General features: G+C 42.4%; 1 pseudogene; it reads right to left on the bottom strand.

Moving 5' to 3' along the window:
- Positions 1 to 7,088: 7,088 nt before the first annotated feature.
- On the bottom strand, positions 7,089 to 8,435 carry LOC112244765 (annotated as a pseudogene).
- Between the last annotated feature and the right edge of the window lie 12,610 nt (positions 8,436 to 21,045).

Below are 21,045 nucleotides of genomic sequence, written 5' to 3' on the forward strand. Positions count from 1 at the left end.
CTACTGTATATAGCCTCAATCTGTTTAAAACAATAATTTTGAAGTCATGGATGGCCAGTCTTTGTATTCATAGTGTAGTGAATTCAGGAGGTAGCCCTGAGCTGAACTCAAACCTGGGTCCAGTGACTGTCAAGCCAACACCTTATAACTGTTATGCCAAGATGTCGGAACTTCTTGACGAGGTCGCTAAGTGTTGGGTTACAGTTGCTCCAATAGCTGCTTTCTCTATGAATGTGAGAGTGGTTACACTTCTCCTTCTCCCTTCCTCAGCTGTTTACCAAACCAAGCCTCTGGGCAGCCATTGTGTTGTTGTTTACAAAACCCACACAACCAGGCAAACTGCAGTTGTTACATTGTTTCTAAACATAAAAAGCTTATTTGGGGGTCTGGTGAGGTACAACAGTTGAACTAAGCTCATGAGGCATGTGTTATATTCTTCAAGAATCAATGGCTATAAATAAATAATTAAAGTCACAATATGGATGTAGCAATTGCACATTTTCGCTTTAACACCAAACATCAGTTCAACAACTGCAGAGTTTGTGCCTCTGTTAAGACAGTACTTACTCGTGTTAATCAGGGAACGGTTTCTCAAAATCATCTTATAACTAAATTCACCGTTAGAACCATCGGACACCTTAAGATGTGTTTGGGAAACCGGGCCCAGATATCCAGTTTTCTCCTCCTCCTTTTTCGATGTAAAAGTCATCTCCCCCTCTTCCTCTTTCAATACATAAACTCCATCCTCCTCCTCTTTCACTCTGAACGCGTCTTTTTCTTCTTTCACAGTAACGGCCTCACCGTCTACTTCTTGTTTTACTGTGATACCCACCTCTTCTTTGGTAGGTGGAGTGTAGCTTAGTGACCGCATGGTCGGGGATATTAGCTAGCTAGGCTAATGTTAACTTAACCAGCCCGCTAGCTGAATAATAACAACAACACCGTAAATATGAAATTAAACCGGATAACTAACTAACAATAGTTTGGTCACCTGTATAAGAAATAGCATTTCTCTACACTAATACACACGAACGCGTCTAAAGAGCTTTATTGGTTCGCCTATTTTGTCTAGCAAGCTATGGAAGTGTCTGACTAACTGTTGCTGCTGATGAAAGAAGCGTTCCGTCCACTAGATTATACGTCACACAAGCAGCATTGCCTTAAAGTCGCACATCGTCATATTCTGACGAGTGGGTAACGCTCAGTCAATATATTTTTCTGTGGTTTCATTTTTCGTCAACCGTTCCATCGCATCTTAGTTAATGTAGAGACAAACGATTATGCATTTTTTAAATCATAGAGTTCATTCACAAATGACAAATACCGGAGCATTGTGAGTTCAAATTGACTTTTTATTACTTCATAATAAAAGCCGAGCCGGACAACTGCCTTCCAGCGCTCACGTTTTATGCATTTGTCATTCTTACGTCACACTCACAGTAACTCCTCTTATTGGCTCATCACCTCTGGCATTTAGCCACCGTCATCATGTTGCCTTCATATTAGGACATGGAACCTGTAGTCTCACATAAACAGTTTCATGCATGTTGGACCGTAGCAACAGACCATGGCACTCAACAGGAATAACCACATCTAATGGTGTCCAATGACCTAGAGCACAGAGAGCACTAGTTTTGCTGGCTCCTTCTGAAATAAATAATTGCCACATATGTTCAGAAAAAGTCCCAATACTATGTTATTGCTTATTGTGCAGTGGATGATTAAAATCCCTGTATGCCCATGGATGTGTAGCTAGCTATCTAGCCGATCTGTGTATGGACCCAAACGTTTGGTGTACATATTAGTTCAGAACCGAGCTATGAACCTCAGCTATCATAGCCAGTTGTATCAACTTCAAAACAGCCTGAATGACATTTATGAAGCCTATGGATTGAGTAGAATATAATATCATGTTGTGCCAAGGATGCAAGTTGTATATACATGTAGTTATTACCATGCATGAGAGTCCCACATTGTAACCTGTACATTTAATATATTCACTGATAATGTACTCTACCTTGGCAAATAAATGTGCATAGGAGCAGGGAAGGTAGCTAAATATTCTCTCAGTTCATCACAATTACATAGTGTCTCTAGTCGGCCCAAAGGTTATCTTAAAAACAGGTGAGGTGGCGATGATGGGACTTGGGGTTAGCATCCTCTCACATCAAAACATACCTCCAGACGAGAGACAGATGGAGAGAGATAGCATGTTCAAGCCTTGTGTTTTTATTTTTTATTCTAACATTGTTAGTCATCAATCAGGAGGTGAAATGCAAAACTGACCTTGGATCATTAACTCTGGGACTACTGCATCTCTATCTGTATTTCAATGTAAAGCATCTCTTTAATAATACTTCCTGTTGACCTGACCAAGTGACCTCTCACATCTGATCATGCTGTGCCCTCTATGTAGCCAGTTCAGATGCAGGATGGGTTGACCTAAACAGCTGATATAACCTAGAGGATGTAGGGAGAAGGGGAGAGAACCTCACAGGAAACAGACTTCATTATAGTCAAATTACACCAAACTGAATATTATGTTACTATTATCTCCATCCTTACTTCTAGGGACAGGAACAACACAAAAGTACCTGCCCTATCCAGAATAGCCTCCTCACTGACAGTTGGTGCTCCTATCCTTTCACCCTCCTCCATCGCTGTTAGCTAGCTACCTACAAATGCATTTGGAGTTAGTTTTTTACAGCGATAAATGGATAGCTAGCTAAAATGAAGTTAGGTAGCTGGTGAAATTTAATTCACTTAGATAGCCATCTGTCACGCTCGTCGTAAAGAGGAGACCAAAGCGCAGCGTGATTAGAATACACACTTTTTAATGAAGACGATGAACACTTAAACTATAGAAAAACAACAAACCAAACGTGAAGCTATATAAAACTAGTGCAGACACAGGCAACTAGACATAAATAATAACCCACCAAATACCCAAAAAAGATGGCTGCCTAAATATGGTTCCCAATCAGAGACAACGATAAATAGCTGCCTCTAATTGAGAACCAATCTAGGCAACCATAGACATACATAAACACCTAGATAGTACACAACCCCATAAACCGACAAAACTCCTAGACAGTAAAAAAACACATACATCACCCATGTCACACCCTGACCTAACCAAAACAATAAAGAAAACAAAGAATACTAAGGTCAGGGCGCGTCCCGGCCGCACACCTAAACCTATATGTGAGGGTGTGGGTGGGCATGACTCCGAGGTGGCGGATCTGGCTCGGGACCGCTCCACTTCACCCTCACTTAATGTCTCTGGAGCGGGAACCCTCACCGCCGACCACGGACTAGAGGATGCCACTGGACTGATGGTCGAGTCTGGAGTGAGTGGCGCTTCTGGATTGGAGGGAGACCCTGGCGGATCCGGACTGGAGGGAGACCCTGGCGGATCCGGACTGGAGGGAGACCCTGGCGGATCAGGACTGGTAGGTTCCGGACTGCGACCCGTCGTGGTAGGTTCCGGACTGCGACCCGTCGTGGGAGGTTCCGGTCTGTAGACTGTAGCCAGACGCTCTGGACTGGGTACTGTAGCCGGACGCTCTGGACTGGCTCCTGTAGCCAGACGCTCTGGATTGGGTACTGTAGCCGGACGCTCTGGACTGGCGAGGCGCACTGTAGGCCTGGTGCGTGGTGCCGGTACTGGGCCAAGGACACGCACCTCAGGGCGAGTGCGGGGAGGAAGAACAGGGCGTACTGGACTGCCGAGGCGCACTATAGGCCTGGTGCCGACACTGGTGGTACCGGGCTGGGGACTCGCACCTCAGGGCGAGTGCGGGGAGGAGGAACAGGATGTACTGGGCTGTGGAGGCGTATTGGAGGTCTGGTGCGTGGTGTTGGCACTGGTGGTACTGGATAGACCTGACCGTGAAGACGCACTGGAGGTCTCGAGCTAATGGCCTGCACAACCCGTCCTGGCTGGATGGTGACTCTAGCCTGGCACGTGCGGGCACAGGACGCACTGGCGCAGGATATCCTGGCCCGAGGAGACACACTGGCTGTCTGGAGAGCAGGGCTGGCACCATCTGCCCTGGCTGGATCCTCACCCTAGCCCGGCAGATGCAGGGAGCTGGGATGTAGCGCACCGGGCTAAGCACGCGTACTGTGGACACCGTGCGCTCCACCGCATAACACGGTTCCTGACCAGTACGACGCCCGCCACGGTAAGCACGAGGAGTTGGCTCAGGTCTCCTACCTGACTTAGCCAAACTCCTCGTGTGACCCTCCACCAAAAAATTATTGGGGCTGCCTCTCAGGCTTCCGTGCTAGCCTTGTACCCATATACCGTCGCCGTTCCTCCTGTGCTCTCTCCACCTGCTTCCATGGCAGGGTCTTGTCCCCTGCCATTACCTCCTCCCAGGTCCAGGATGTTTTACCGTCCAGTATTTCATCCCTAGTCCTCGATTCCACAAAGCGCTATTCCTCCTTATCATGCTGCTTGGTCCTTTTATGGTGGGTTATTCTGTCACGCTCGTCGTAAAAAGGAGACCAAAGCACAGTGTGATTAGAATACATACTTTTTAATTAAGACAAAGAACACTTAACAAACTATACAAAAACAACAAACCGAAAGTGAAGCAATATAAAACTAGTGCAGACACAGGCAACTAGACATAGGTAATAACCCACAAAGAAGATGGCTGCCTAAATATGGTTCCCAATCAGAGACAACGATAAAACAGCTGCCTCTAATTGAGAACCAATCTAGGCAACCATAGACATAGATAAACACCTAGATAGTAAACAACCCTATAAACCTACAAAACCCCTAGACAGTACAAAAACACATACATCACCCATGTCACACCCTGACCTAACCAAAACAATAAAGAAAACTAAGAATACTAAGGTCAGGGCGTGACAGCTATCTATACAGTATTTGAAGTTGGCTAGATAGCTCATTTAGCAGCTCATTTGAGTTAGCAGGGACTGTAGCTAGTTAACTAATAATACATCGCTTTTTTTTTACATTTTCAAAATCTATTTTCTTACTTACTTGAATAGGTTCTCCCAGCCATGTGGGCAATTGGAAACAGGGCAGCAAAGTTTGTCACCAGAGTGTTTTTAGAGGATATTACTTTTGAACTATGTACCCATTTAATAGCCAGACCTTCATTCAAACTTGCTCTGCTGAATTCTTGATGGAGTCACAATGGGCGGCCTAAGCGGCATCTAGTCCATCTGCTTACTGGACACAGTTGAGTAAAATGTATATTTTATTTTCAGACAATACGTTAAAGGGTAGGAAGCGTGAGTTTTTACTCAACAGTGTAACAATACTGTGTGGTTAAAGACTTAGTAACTGAGTTGTAGTCACGATTTAGTTACCTATAAGTACAAACAGTTATGTTTTTGCTTTATTACATATTTCTGGATATCTTCTCAACTACCCACAATGCACTATTTCTCAACGTCATGTGGAGTATGTACTCTGTGCTACCGAGTTTGTATGCTAGCTTGGTATCTAGCTCAAGCTGGTTAACGTTAGCCACACCGCATGCTTTCATGCAGCGTGTGATTGTGTTATCTAGTGGGAACCCGTTAGCAGGGTAGAGCTTCTGGACATCAGAACAGCGATTAGTCACCTCGAACTTGACAAATATTTGTTCTTTAACGAGTCTGACGCAAAATATATACTGCTTTCAGGAGACCAGGCCCAAATCCCCATCATTCACCTGAAGAAAATGAGGAGACAAGCTGCCAGACGAGATACATGCCTTTTATGCTTTGAGGCAAGCAACTCTGAAGCATGATTGAGAGCACCAGCTGTTCCGGACGACTGTGTGATCACACTCTCCGTAGCCGATGTGAGCAAGACCTTTAAACAGGTCAAAATTCACAACGCTGCGGGGACAGATGGATTACCAGGGCGTGTACCCAGAGCATGCACAACTGGCAAGTGTCTTCACTCACATTTTAAACCTTTAAATGCTTTAAATGCTTACCACCAACAGACAACTTCAATTACACATTATAATCAACTACAACGATTCACCTTCACCAATATAAACATGGCGTCTACTGGCTGTCAACAATTAAAAACAAGAAGAAAAAAATTCCCCCACAAGCTTCTAGAACTCTCATCTTCCTAAAACTCACCTGCTTCTTGAACCCTAGCCCTCTTGTAATGAACCCAAAACGAATCTCCAAAACAGAAAAACGTTCAGTCAAAATAAATTGTGATCCATGGCAACGCACTGGCTAAGCGCAAAACTTGTTGAATGCCCACCCCTGAGACAATCAGCAACCAAGTTGTCCTTACCAAGGACGTGTGATTTAAAGAGGAAAGTCCTGGAATTTCCGAAGTAATTTTCCACCTCACTGCAGAGCTTCTCTCTCTTTTCAGGGTTCACTCATTAGGCATGTTGTTGGATCTGGGCCCAGTCCCCAATGTCATGCTCTAGTACATTTGGGTTGGCACATCTGAAAATGAACCTGAATATTCTAAAAGCAGGGCAACAATGTCAATATAATTGTACCCAAAAATTGTCAGCTGGTTGCATAAATCATTTAGATTACTAAATGTTACATGAAATGTAAATATGAAATATCAAAAGCAAATGTGAAATAAAGACAATTAGCACTTGAATCTTGTAAATAAATACTGGAGTGATATTAAAAATGATTAATCAAATAGATTATGGACAAATGTATTATACTGCATCCATGTGTATAAGCTTCAAGTACGTTGAAAGTAAGTGGTTTTCACTTTCAACTAAAAGTGAACTTATATGTTTACCTCACAGGTTAGAGGACAACCTGCAGAAGACAGTCAGCTACATTTTGGAGTGATGCATTTAAATTTAGGGATCGCTAAACAAAGGAACGCAACACTTATTTGTCATCACTCATCGATATCATGTTGAAATCAATTGCATGAGAGAGGGGAGATGAGGTTGCACGTCCTGTTAAAATTAACAGCTAAAAAAACACACGGAATCTGGGAATAATGTGTATATCACTGGTTAGAGGACAATTTGTATAAAACAGCTAGCTACATTCGAGTGTTGCATTTTTATTGAAGTGGGTCGTGTCGTGGAAATTCAGTACTTCGAGAGACTTGGTCATTTCTTCAAACAATCATATTTATTTAATATTCATTAATTATTGCAATAACGAAACCGTCAGCCCAACAGTCTTAACTGATTGTTAGGCTGAGAGCCTACCCTTTACAGACAATGCACAGTTTATATAGCTAACACCCAGAATGCTTGGTTCCACCCCTCCCATATTAACATATGGATTGGGGGGAACCATTATGCCAATCTGGGCTGTCTTTATGCACCTGGCGTTATATGAACCCCGGACCCTGGCCTAATTTCCCAGATGCCAGGATGTATAAGGACCATGGAGGCCTTTGTTCTTCTCCTCTCTATCCCAGCCAAACATAAACACCATATCTCGTCTATGGAATGCAGGCTCAAACAGACCGGAGACATATGTCTCACCTGCACCACTAATTGTAGAACGGAATGTGGCCATTTGGTTTTTAATTACGAGACATCAATCAATTGTCAGCTTCAAGCCATCTCTAGTGAAATCCATGTCCTCAACACCCAGACTAGCTGCAGGAAGCTAGAGTGGACACCATAAAACTCAGAATTAGCAACACAGAAATATCTTACTTTTTGTTAAGTAAATAATTGTTGAATATCCACCAAATGGGGTAAATTGTGACATCATTAAAATACTCCTACTACAATGTTAAAACATTCTACATTGTGACATCATTAAAATACTCCTACTACAATGTTAAAACATTCTACATTGTGACATTAATTAATTGATATAAAACAACTCCTTCATGTATGTATTTTCTGATGTTTGATCAGAGATCTTTTATCAGAGTATCTTTTGTCACATTCATCACAGCTGTAAGATTTCTCTCCTGTGTGTGTTCTCTGGTGTATAGTCAGAGGGCCAGATGAAACAAAACTCTTCCCATATTGACCGCAGCTATAAGGTTTCTCTCCTGTGTGAGTTCTCCTGTGTGATATTAGGGTGGTTGGGTGACTAAAACTCTTCCCACATTCACCACAGCTATAAGATTTCTCTCCTGTGTGTGTTCTCTGGTGTTATATCAGGCTGAATGACTGAGTGAAACTCTTCTCACATTGATCACAGCTAAACGATTTCTCTTCTGTGGGTGTTCTCTGGTGTGAAGTCAGCTGGCTAGATGTATAAAAACTCTTCCCACATTGATCACAGCTATAAGATTTCTCTCCTGTGTGTGTTCTCTGGTGTATAGTCAGAGGGCCAGATGAAACAAAACTCTTCCCATATTGACCACAGCTATAAGGTTTCTCTCCTGTGTGAGTTCTCCTGTGTGATATTAGGGTGGTTGGGTGACTAAAACTCTTCCCACATTCACCACAGCTATAAGATTTCTCTCCTGTGTGTGTTCTCTGGTGTTATATCAGGCTGAATGACTGAGTAAAACTCTTCACACATTGATCACAGCTATAAGATTTCTCTCCTGTGGGTGTTCTCTGGTGTGAAGTCAGCTGGCTAGATGTATAAAAACTCTTCCCACATTGATCACAGCTATATTGATCACAGCTATAAGATTTCTCTCCTGTGGGTGTTCTCTGAAGTCAGCTGGCTAAATTTCTCTCTATAAGATTTCTCTCCTGTGTGTGTTCTCTGGTGTGAAGTCAGCTGGCTAGATGTATAAAAACTCTTCACACATTGATCACAGCCAAAAGGTTTCTCTCCCGTGTGTATTCTCTGGTGTGATTTCAGGGTTTGTAGCTGGATAAAACTCTTCCCACATTCATCACAGCCATAAGGTTTCTCTCCAGTGTGAATTCTTTGATGTATTTTAAGGTCTCCTGAAGAGTTGAATCTCTTCCCACAGACAGAGCAGCAGTGAGATTTCTTCCCTGTGGGTCTCTGCTGGTGTTTCTTGCGGAGTTCTGATCTGGAGAGACTTTTCTCTGCCTCATCAGCATCATGATGTTGTCCACAGAGGATCCACGATCGTCCCACCTCTCTCCTGTGTGAATGGCAAAGTCAGACAGATGGTTAAAGGCCCACAACAGTAGAAATCCACTGTTTATTAGAGGTAAAAGGTGATGCCCAGAGCATACCCATGAAGTTCTACAACAATAGACGCCTGTTAAATTATTTGACAATTAAGACAGTCAAGTTAGCAACAAGTCATATTTTGTCTTGTTTTCACATTAGTGTTAGAAATAAGAAACAAGTTATTAAAGCCGGCGACCCAAAACAAAAGAACGACCCAAAACAATGGTGCCGCAGAAGGGGCAGACGGAGCGGTCTTCTGGTCAGGCGCCGTAGTCGGGCACATCGCGCACCGCTCCAGAGTATACTACTTGCCAACGTCCAGTCTCTTGACAACAAGGTGGACGAAATCCAAGCAAGGGTTGCCTTCCAGAGAGACATCAGACTTCGTTCTTTGTTTCACGGAAACATGGCTCACTCGGGATACGTTATCAGAGTCGGTACAGCCACCTGGTTTCTTCGCGCCGACAGAAACAAACATCTCTCTGGTAAGAAGAAGGGCGGGGGTGTATGCCTTATGATTAACGAGACGTGGTGTCATCATAACAAAATACAAGACCTTTTGTTCACCTGACCTAGAATTCCTTACAAATAATGCCGACCGCATTATCTACCAAGAGAATTCTCTTCGATCATAATCACAGTCGTGTATATCCCCCCCAAGCAGACACATCGATGGCCCTGAAAGAACTTCATTGGACTCTATTTAAACTGGAAACCACATATCCTGAGGCTGCATTTATTGAAGCTGGGGATATTAACAAGGCTAATCTGAAAACAAGGCTCCCTAAATTTTATCAGCATATCAAATGCGCGACCAGGGCTGGCAAAACCCTGGATCATTGTTATTCTAACTTCCGCGACGCATACAAAGCCCCCGCTTTCGGCAAATCTGACCACAACTCCATTATGTTGCTCCCAGCCTGTAGACAGAAACTAAAACAGGAAAAGTTCAGGTCTGTTCAACGCTGATCCGATCAATCGGACTCCACGCTTCGAGATTGCTTCGATCACGTGGACTGGGATATGTTCCGCATTACGTTGGACAATAACATTGATGAATACGCTGATTCGGTGAGCGAGTTTATTAGCAAGTGCATCGGTGATGTTGTACCCACAGCAACTATTAAAACCTTCCCCAACCAGAAACCGTGAAGTGATGGCAGCATTCGCGCAAAACTCAAAGCGCAAACCACTGCTTTTAATCAGGGCAAGGAGACAGGAAACATGACCGAATACAAACAGTGTAGCTATTCCCTCCGCAAGGCAATCAAACAAGCTAAGCGTCAGTATAGAAACAAAGTAGAGTTGCAATTTACGGCTCAGACATGAGAGGTATGTGACAGGGTCTACAGTCAATCATGGACTACAAAAAGAAAACCAGCCCCGTCGCGGACCACGATGTCTTGTTCCCAGACAAACTAAACAACGTCTTTGCTCGCTTTGAGGACAATACAGTGCCACCGACACAGCCCGCTACCAAAACCTGTGGGCTCCCCATCACTACAGCCAACGTAAGTAAAACATTTAAACGTGTTAACGCTCGCAAGGCTGCCGGCCCAGATGGCATCCCCTCCCGCGTCCTCAGAACATGCGCAGACCAGCTGGCTGGTGTGGTTACGGACATATTGAATCCATCCTTATCCCAGTCTGCTGTTCCCTCATGCTTCAAGAGGGCCACCATTGTTCCTGTTCCCAAGAAAGGTAAGGTAACTGAGCTAAATGACTACCGCCCCGTAGCACTCACTTCAGTCATCATGAAGTGCTTTGAGAGACTAGTCAAGGACCATATCACCTCCACCCTACCTGACACCCTAGACCCACTCCAATTTGCTTACTGCCCCAATAGGTCCACAGACAACGCAATCGCACTGCCCTAACCCATCTGGACAAGAGGAATACCTATGTGAGAATGCTGTTCATCGACTACAGCTCGGCATTTAACACCATAGTACCCTCCAAACTCGTAATTAAGCTTGAGACCCTGGGTCTCGACCCCGCCCTGTGCAACTGGGTACAGAACTTACTGACGGGCCGCTCCCAGGTGGTGAGGGTAGGAAACAACATCTCCACCCCGCTGATCCTCAACACTGGGGCCCCACAAGGGTGCGTTCTCAGCCCTCTACTGTACACCCATGACTGTGTGGCCATGCACGCCCCCAACCCCAAATCATCAAATTTGCAGACGACACTACAATGGTAGCTTGATTACCAACAACGACGAGACGGCCTACAGGGAGGAGGTGAGGGCCCTCGGAGTGTCGTGTCAGGAAAATAACCTCTCATTCAATGTCAACAAAACAAAGGAGATGATCGTGGAGTTCAGGAAATAGCAGAGGGAGCAGCCCACTATCCACATCGATGGGACAGTAGTGGAGAAGGTGGAACGTTTTAAGTTCCTCGGCGTAGACATCACAGACAAACTGAAATGGTCCCCCAACACAGACAGCATCGTGAAGAAGGCGCAGCAGCGCCTCTTCAACCTCAGGAGGCTGAAGAAATTTGGCTTGTCACCAAAAACTTTTACAGATCACTATCGAGAGCATCCTGTCGGGCTGCATCACCGCCTGCTCCGCCCACAACCGTAAGGCTCTCCAGAGGGTAGTGAGGTCTGCACAACGCATCACCGGGGGGAAACTACCTGCCCTCCAGGACAACTACACCACCCGATGTCACAGGAAGGCCATAAAGATCATCAAGGACAACAACCACCCGAGCCACTGCCTGTTCACCCCGCTATCATCTAGAAGGCAAGGTCAGTACAGGTGCATCAAAGCAGTGACCGAGAGACTGAAAGACAGTGTCTATCTCAAGGCCATCAGACTATTAAACAGCCACCACTAACATTGAGTGGCTGCTGCCAACACACTGACTCAACTCTAGCCACTTTAATAATGGGAATTGATGGAAATTTATGTAAAATATATCACTAGCCACTTTAAACAATGCTATTTAATATAATGTTTACATACCCTACATTACTCATCTCATATTTATATACTGTACTCGATACCATCTACTGCATCTTGCCTATGCCGTTCTGTACCATCACTCACTCATATATCTTTACGTACATATTCTTTATCCCTTTACACTTGTTGGTTATTACTGCATTGTCAGAACTAAAAGCACAAGCATTTTGCTACATTAACATCTGCTAACCATGTGTATGTGACAAATAAATTTGATCTGAATAAATTTGATTTGATAACTTTGCCTAACAATAACAGAGACCTACTGTAGGACCCATAACTTCACCTAACAACAACATAGACCTACTGTAGTACTTAAACGTTTTATTTAATTTTTAATTGAACCTTTATTTAACTAGGCAATTCAGTTAAGAACAAATTCTTATTTACAATGACGGCCTAGGAACGGTGGGTTAACCGCCTTGTTCAGGGGCAGAACGACATATTTCTACCTTGTCAGCTCGGGGATTCGATCACTGGCCCAACGCTCTAACCTAGGCTACCTACCAACCCACTTCACCCAACAACAACATAGACCTAGGACTATGTATAATTTAATATTTCAGGTGAAACAAGGAAACTACAATGTCTTTGTCAGGACATTTCATAACCTGATCACCAGATAATTGTGTGAATAATCCCACTGGGCTACTCTGTAATGTGTTGTCATTCTAAATGTCCTGAATAAAGGAAAATAGCTCTGTGTGTTGTACAATAGCCTATCCATCAAGGAACAGTTCTCTACACATTATGAGCTAAGTATCTCTACTGTAAATCAAGCAGAAAATAACACACAATAAACATCAATTTGTTAGGGATGTTGGATCCATCGTGGAGCACGGCATAACTGTATTTACCAGAGTAATGAATGAAGAAGCTCTTTGGTTGTTGTTGCATGTCATGATGTTTGTCATTTGACTGTCATTCAGAAAATTATTTCCTGGATCAGCTGATGATAGTTGAACATGTGACTAACTAAATAGTTACAGTATAATGTGTAATTATTGAAGAACCGCGATAATGACAGTATCGATTTGGGTGTTAAAGTCAAGGTGACTCTCAGTTAGAACCATTGGATTTAGCAAACTCTGAAATGATTTAGGATGTCTGTGCCCATAAACTGTTTTCCCAGCACAACATAAGGAGACACTAAATGTGACTTAGTTAGAGAACATTTCAGAATACAAAAAAACTGTCCCGCTTACATAACAATCACCCCCCTTTATGTAAATGATTAATATCCTTTAACCTTGGCCACCCTTATCTTTTTGCTTAGTTTCCATTCTCTGATTGGCTCAGACATTAAGGCATAGATTCTATTGGTTGCGTGACCATTGCAATGACACAATAATAACCAGACATGCACACTCCTATTGCAGGTGCCTATAACTGATTAACTAATGTTCCTGTCCAATGGCCTTCACAAGTCCAAGCCAATGGTGCTTACAAATGATTAGCCAATGTTCCTGTCCAAAGGCCTTCACAAGACCCAGAATGACCAGGACTTTGTTGATCCAGCTTTGCACAATCACATGGGTTTTGCTTCCGTATGTCTAATGGTTAACCCTATATTGATTTTGCTTACTACTTCTAAGGAAACAGTATAGATACTGGACAATTCTAACACTGGGGGAACACGAGTAAGCTTAATTCACTAGAAGGGGAACACATTACATGCCAGCCAATGTTAGTCAAAGTTGGGCTCCCGAGTGGTGCAACGGTCTAAGGCATTACATATCAGTGCTTGAGGCGTAACTACAGACACCCTGGTTCGATTCCAGGCTGTATCACAACCGGTAGTGATTGGGAGTCCCATAGGGCGTCGCATAATTGGCCCAGCTTCGTCCAGGTTTAGCCGGGGTAGGCCATTATTGTAAATAAGAATTTGTTCTTAACTGACTTGCCTAGTTAAATAAAGGTTAAACTTTAAACAAATTAAATTAGTGTTTTTTGATAAACCGTTTTTTACAAAACAGTCAAGGCACCAACTTTGAGAAGGTTTTAAAACAAATGTTTCAAACCAATTCATGGAATTAAACAATGAATGAATGTTATTGAATCTAGCTTTGTTTCGCCTTTAATGTAAAATGGTATGAATAAATTTGGCTGAATATTATATAATGACTTATGAACAGCTCTAACAATTTGACCCCCACAGGAAATCTACACTGGCAGTTATAGAATATACTTTATAGACTAGAAACCTGGTAAAACTATCATGATGACCTCATGGTTGAATTCTAGAATATACTATACATCCTAGAAACCTGGTTATACTATCATTATGACATCATGGATGAATTCTATAATATACTATACAGTGGGGCAAAAAAGTATTTAGTCAGCCACCAATTGTGCAAGTTCTCCCACTTAAAAAGATGAGAGAGGCCTGTAAATCCAGAAAATCACATTGTAGGATTTTTTATGAATTTATTTGCAAACTATGGTGGAAAATAAGTATTTGGTCACCTACAAACAAGCAAGATTTCTGGCTCTCACAGGCCTGTAACTTCTTCTTTAAGAGGCTCCTCTGTCCCCCACTTGTTACCTGTATTAATGGCACCTGTTTGAACTTGTTATCAGTATAAAAGACACCTGTCCACAACCTCAAACAGTCACACTCTAAACTTCACCATGGCCAAGACCAAAGAGCTGTCAAAGGACACCAGAAACAAAATTGTAGACCTGCACCAGGCTGGGAAGACTGAATCTGCAATAGGTAAGCAGCTTGGTTTGAAGAAATCAACTGTGGGAGCAATTATTAGGAAATGGAAGACATACAAGACCACTGATAATCTCCCTCGATCTGGGGCTCCACGCAAGATCTCACCCCGTGGGGTCAAAATGATCACAAGAACGGTGAGCAAAAATCCCAGAACCACACAGGGGGACCTAGTGAATGACCTGCAGAGAGCTGGGACCAAAGTAACAAAGCCTACCATCAGTAACACACTAAGCCGCCAGGGACTCAAATCCTGCAGTGCCAGACGAGTCCCCCTGCTTAAGCCAGTACATGTCCAGGCCCGTCTGAAGTTTGCTAGAGAGCATTTGGATGATCCAGAAGAAGATTGGGAGAATGTCATATGGTCAGATCAAACCAAAATATAACTTTTTGGTAAAAACTCAACTCGTCGTGTTTGGAGGACAAAGAATGCTGAGTTGCATCCAAAGAACACCATACCTACTGTGAGGCATGGGGTGGAAACATCATGCTTTGGGGCTGTTTTTCTGCAAAGGGACCAGGACGACTGATCCGTGTAAAGGAAAGAATGAATGGGGCCCATGTATCATGAGATTTTGAGTGAAAACCTCCTTCCATCAGCAAGGGCATTGAAGATGAAACGTGGCTGGATCTTTCAGCATGACAATGATCCCAAACACACCGCCCGGGCAACGAAGGAGTGGCTTCATAAGAAGCATTTCAAGGTCCTGGAGTGGTCTAGCCAGTCTCCAGATCTCAACCCCATAGAAAATCTTTGGAGGGAGTTGAAAGTCTGTGTTGCCCAGCAACAGCCCCAAAACATCACTGCTCTAGAGAAGATCTGCATGGAGGAATGGGCCAAAATACCAGCAACAGTGTGTGAAAACCTTGTGAAGACTTACAGAAAACATTTGACCTCTGTCATTGCCAACAAAGTGTATATAACAAAGTATTGAGATAAACTTTTGTTATTGACCAAATACTTATTTTCCACCATAATTTGCAAATAAATTCATTAAAAATCCTACAATGTGATTTTCTGGATTTTTTTTCTCATTTTGTCTGTCATAGTTGAAGTGTACCCATGATGAAAATTACAGGCCTCTCATCTTTTTAAGTGGGAGAACTTGCACAATTGGTGGCTGACTAAATACTTTTTTGCCCCACTGTATATCCTAGAAACCTGGTTAAAGTATCATTATGACATCATGGATAGCCAGTCCTTGTATTCATAGTGTAATGAATTCAGGGGGTAGCCCTGAGCTATACTCAAACCTGGGTCCACTGACTGTCAAGCCAACACCTTATAACTGTTACGCCAAGATGGCCAAACCTGTTGACGAGATCGCTAGGTTTTGGGTTACGGTTGCTACAATAGCTTTCTCTATGAATTTGAGAATGGTAACATTTCTCCAGCCCCCATCCCTCATATGTTTACCAAACCAAGACTCTGGGCAGCCATTTTGATGTTGTTTAAACCCTAGGTTGTCCCTTTAAAAAAGCCACATCAATCAAGCTGCAGTTGAAACAATTACAAAGATGTCAGTCAACCACTGTTTTGGTAATAAGATGATGGGGTTGGAGAAATGTAACTACTCTCAAATTCATTGACAGACCTATGGATGCAAAGACTGACCATCCATGATATCAACATTATAGTTTTAACCATGTTGAGGCTATACAGTGTTGATTTACATCGTTTCTAAACATTGGGGTTCTGATGGGGTACAACAGTTGAACTAAGCTCATGAGGCATGTATTATATTCTTTAAGAATCAATGGCTAGAATTAAATAATTTAAAAGTCAAAATATTGATGTAGCAATTGCATATTTCCACTTTAACACCACACATCAGTTCAACAACTGCAGAGTTTGTGCCTCTGTTTTAAAGACAGTACTTACTTGTGTTAATCACGGCCCGTTCATCCTTAGAACCATTAGATGCCTTAACATGCCATTGGGAAACCGAGCCCAGATATCCAGTTTTATCCTCTTCTTCCTCCTCCCTTTTCACCCCAAAAACTGCATCCCCCTCTTTCTTTTCCTCTTCTTTTACTGTAACATCCTCCTCCTCTTTCACTCTGAATGCGTCTTCCTCGTCTTTCACTGAAACGTCTTCACCCTCTACTTGTTTTTGTATTGTAACATCCTTCTCTCCCTCCTCCTCTTTCACGAGAGCTTCTCTCTCCGTCCAGCAGACCTGGCTTAGTAGCTTAGTGAGCTCATGGTCAGAGATGCTAGGCTAATGCTAACTTAACCAGCCCGATAGCTGACTAATAGCAACAACACCGTAAATATTAAATTAAATCGGATAACTAACTAGACGACAGAAGTGGCTTTAAAACACAGTGGCTAATATACACTAAAGCGTCTAAAGAGATTTATTGGTTAAGCTATTTTGGCTAGCAAGCTACCGAGGTGGCTAACTAACTGTTGCTGCTGTTGAAAGAAGCGTTTCTTCCATTAGATTAAACGTCACACCAACAGCATTACGTTGAAGCCACATACCGCCACCTGCTGACCGGAGTGGGTAACGCAGTTGAGTAAAATGTACATTTTAATTTTCAGACAAAAAGTTAAAGTGTAGGAAGCATGAGTTTTTACTCACCAGTGTAACAACAGTGTGGTTAAAGACATAGTAACCTAGTTGTATTGAAGTTCTGGTTACCTATAAGCACAAACATTTATGTTTTTGCACAAACATTTATGTTTTTGCGTTATTACATACACTACCGGCCAAAGGTTTTAGAACACCTACTCATTCAAGGGTTTTTCTTTATTTTTACTATTTTCTACATTGTAGAATAATAGTGAAGACATCAAAACTATGAAATGTCACATATAGAATCATGTAGTAACCAAAAAAGTGTTAAACAAATCAAAATATATTTGAGATTTTTCAAAAAGCCACGGTTTGCCTTATTGACAGCTTTGCACACTCTTGGCAATCTTTTAACCAGCTTCACCTGGAATGCTTTTCCAATAGTCTTGAAGGAGTGTACACATAGGCTGAGCATCACACTTCCCTGTAACATGGTGAACTGCAACAAGTAGTCTGCATTCCAAACTCCCCCATCACACTTCCCTGTAACATGGTGAACTACAACTAGTCTGCATTCCAAACTCCCCCCATCACACTTCTCTGTAACATGGTGGAGAGGTCAGTGGGGTAGGGAAGTATGAAGGTTCTCGGATAGCACGGACTATAGTGGACACTATTTTACTTTCAGTTTCATCCACCAACTTCAAACAGCCAGAAAAACTATTTTTTTATTGAAAATATATTTCACAGCGATTTAGATGGTACAATGATTCCCTACACTATTCAGTACTTGTTTTCTCACAAAAACTGAAATTGATTGAAGAGTGTAGATTTCTACATTGGCTGCTTGCCCCAGTCTGCCATTGTTGGTTGAGAAGGAGATGACCACGTCTTTTAGTGACACCATGTCAGAGAGGGAGGGTTTTCCCATCTTGACAACAGAAGCCAGTCTGGCTTTTGCTGTCAAAGAGAAAGAGAAAGAGATTTTGACACAAAATAAAATACACACAAACACAAGGAATATTGTGAAACACGATCATTCCACTATTAATGTTGATATTATGCACATTTTATTTAAAACATGTAATTAAATTATAATTGTTGCTCCTTTCATTTAGACCCAAAATGTATTTGCTATAATGTGGGTCATTGCCCAGCTATTAAACGGGATTGGCGACTATTTGAGACTCAGCCTTTAATAGACGTTTTATGGAATGTTAAGTTTGATTGTCTTCAATGAAAATGATAGACCTTTCAAACATGGAATGCTGTATGCAACATTATTGTCAACAGACTTGATGTCTACGTGTCAAAGAGATTTATAGTTGGGAGTTCGATCCCGGGCTGTACCACAACCTTGCCGTGGTCGGGAGTCCAATAGGGCGGCACACAATTGGCCAAGCGTCGCCCGGTGTTTTCTCCTACACATTGGTGCAGCTGGCTTCCGGGTTAAGCGGGCATGTGTTGAAGAAGCGCGGTTTGGCGTTCATGTTTCAGAGGACGCATGACTCGACTTGCGTCTCCTGAGGTGGTTGGGGAGTTGCAGACAAGATTGAAATTGGGGAGAAAAAACGTGGGAAATTATAAAACGTTTATTTTAAAAAAGGACAACGAACAAAGGTTGCATCCCGAAGTGTCAATATACAGAAGGCAAAGTGACCGTGTCAGGACAAAATTAACTCAAACGTTTTACCATTTGAACACTTGATGTAATTAAATCAAACGTTTTACCATTGGAACACTTGATGTAGCCTCCATTCACATTCACCATGGTTGTCTCTAGCATGCTAAAGCGTTCACGGCTGGCAATCCCTAATCGTGATTGGTAATTCCCCACCTTTTACAACATCGTCACTGAGCACCATCACTATCTTTCCTTCGTGGATCTCCTGCATGTTTACATATCTGGCATTACTCATCTCATATGTATATACTGTATTCTATACTATTCTACTGTATCTTAGTCTATGCATTACTCATCCCATATGTATATACTGTATTCTATCCTATTCTACTGTATCTTCGTCTATGATGCTCTGACATCACTCGTCCAAATATTTATATATTCTTAATTCCCTTCCTTTAGATGGTGTATTGTTAGATATGATTTGTTAGATATTACTGGACTGTTGGAACTAGCAACACAAGCATTTAGCTACACCTGCAATAATATCTGCTAAACACGTGTACGTGACAAATAAAATGTGATTTGATGTATATACAGTTGAAGTCAGAAGTTTACATACACCTCAGCCAAATACATTTAAACTCCGTTTTTCACAATTCCTGATATGTATTCCTCGTAGAAATTCCCTGTCTTAGGTTAGTTAGGATCACTACTTTATTTTAAGAATGTGAAATGTCAGAATAATAGTAGAGAGAATGATTTATTTCAGCTTTTATTTCTTTCATCACATTCCCAGTGGGTCAGAAGTTTACATACACTCAATTAGTATTTGGTAGCATTGTCTTTAAATTGTTTAACTTGGGTCAAACGTTTCGGGTAGCCTTCCACAAGCTTCCCACAATAAGTTGGGTGAATTTTGGCCCATTCCTCCTGACAGAGCTGGTATAACTGAGTCAGGTTTGTAGGCCTCCTTGCTCACACACGCTTATTCAGTTCTGCCCACAAATTATCTATAGGATTGAGGTCAGGGCTTTGTGATGGCCACTCCAATACCTTGACTTTGCTGTCCTTAAGCCATTTTGCCACAACTTTGGAAGTATGCTCGGGGTCATTGTTCATTTGGAAGACCCATTTGCCACCAAGCTTTAACTTCCTGACTGATGTCTTGAGATGTTGCTTCAAAATATCCACATCATTTTGTTCCCTCATGAGCCATCTATTTTGTGAAGTGTTCCTCCTGCAGCAAAGCACCCCCACAACATGATGCTGCCACCCCGTGCTTCACGGTTGGGATGTGTTCTTCAGCTTGCAAGCATCCCCCTTTTTCCTCCAAACATAACGATGGTCATTATGGCCAAACAGTTTTATATTTGGTTCATTAGACCAGAGGACATTTCTCCAAAAAGTATGATCTATGTCCCCATGTGCAGTTGCAAACCGTAGTCTGGCTTTTTTATGGAGGTTTTGGAGCAGTGGCTTCTTCCTTGCTGAGCAGCCTTTCAGGTTATGCCGATATCAGACTCATTTTACTGTGGATATAGATACTTTGTACCCATTTCCTCCAGCATCTTCACACGGTACTTTGCTGTCTGTCTGGGATTAATTTGCACTTCTTGCACCAAAGTACATTAATCTCTAGGATACAGAACGCATCTCCTTCCTGAGCGGTATGACGGCTGCGTGGTTCCATGGTGTTTATACTTGCATACTATTTGTTCAGATGAACGTGGTACATTCAGGCATTTGGAAAGGATGAACCAGGGATGAACCAGACTTGTGGAGGTCTACAAAAAAAATTCTGAGGTCTTGGCTGATTTCTTTTGATTTTCCCATGTCAAGCAAAGACGCACTGAGTTTGAAGGTAGGCCTTGAAATACACCCACAGGTACACCTCCAATTGACTCAAATTATGTTAATTAGCCTATCAGAAGCTTCTAAAGCCATAACATAATTTTCTGGAATTTTCCAAGCTGTTTTAAAGGCACAGTCAACTTAGTGGATGTGAACCTCTGACCCACTGGAATTGGGATACAGTGAATTATAAGTGAAATAATCTGTCTGTAAACAATCGTTAGAAAAATTACTTGTATCATGCACAAAGTAGATGTCCTAACCGACTTGCCAAAACTATAGTTTGTTAACAAGAAATGTGTG

This window comes from Oncorhynchus tshawytscha, linkage group LG18, assembly GCF_018296145.1.
Source record: "Oncorhynchus tshawytscha isolate Ot180627B linkage group LG18, Otsh_v2.0, whole genome shotgun sequence".
NCBI lineage: Eukaryota > Metazoa > Chordata > Actinopteri > Salmoniformes > Salmonidae > Oncorhynchus > Oncorhynchus tshawytscha.